The sequence below is a fragment of the Dipodomys spectabilis genome, unplaced genomic scaffold, assembly GCF_019054845.1.
Source record: "Dipodomys spectabilis isolate Male_0828 unplaced genomic scaffold, ASM1905484v1 ptg000438l, whole genome shotgun sequence".
Classification (NCBI taxonomy): Eukaryota; Metazoa; Chordata; class Mammalia; order Rodentia; family Heteromyidae; genus Dipodomys; species Dipodomys spectabilis.
Window position 1 is genome coordinate 285,680 of NW_024871115.1, and position 1,062 is coordinate 286,741.

Consider the following 1,062-nt stretch of genomic DNA (forward strand, 5'->3'; position numbering starts at 1 on the left):
ACCATTCTTGGCCGACTACAAGACTCCCCATATTCTATACCATGTAAGTATGAAGCAAAGCTTTCCTACTTGGATAAAACATTCCATTTACCTTCAACCAACATTACCCACAGAAAACGAAACCCTGACTGTGGTCACAAGGTAGATAGACCCTGGTTGTCATCTCACGGTAAACACTGGGAGCTCACCTGAGATCAACAGCCGAAGGGCAAACTTCCTTTGTCAGAGATGAATTGCTGGAACATCCCTTCAGCTCTTCACCATAACAAAATGAACTCAGTAGAGAAGGCAGACCACCTGAGATCACAGAACCATGGATGTGGGGGCCAAGTAAAAACCAATGTGACCCAGGACCCCAGTGAACACCGCACCTTTCCCCAGTATCCTGAGGAACATCTTTGGGAACATGGAATGAATACTTTCCCCAGAGAAGTAATACCATACCCAGTCAATTCCATCTGCTCTAGCTTAGCAATGTGCGCACACATACACACACTTACCCATGAACTGTAAGGAACAGAGTTACCTAGCAAAGTTCACAAACAGAGCACCTAGCAAACAGAGGTCAATGCATGACTTAGGTCAGGCATCCAGAAGAAAAGGAGCTGATGGTATTAAACACCTCCACACAGGAGGCAAAGTCAAAGCCAAATGTTTCCACATGAGGTTCAGAGTGTCTTTTCTACATTCCTCAGTAGACCTTCTAGGGTCAGCAAAAGGCAGGTTTCACATATATTTCATCTTTCCTTTTCAGCCGGTTATCAGGCATCTTGAGGAGAGAATAGAAAGTGCAATGTGCTTCTCAGAATTCAAGGCAACTAAGGAATGATATAGCAGAAGAGAAAAACATGTCTCATAGACAAAAGAGCACCCGTGGTTAGAATTTACATGAGATGCCGACTGTTCTTGGGTCTTAGTTTCTAATAAAAAGCCATTATATTGCAAGAGCTATGCTCAACAAAATAAAGCCTGTCAGACATACGATCCCCAAAACTTCATAGAAATATGTGCCTAAATGAAATGCAGTCATTGATTTAGGTAATAGATTCCACACATAAGCAT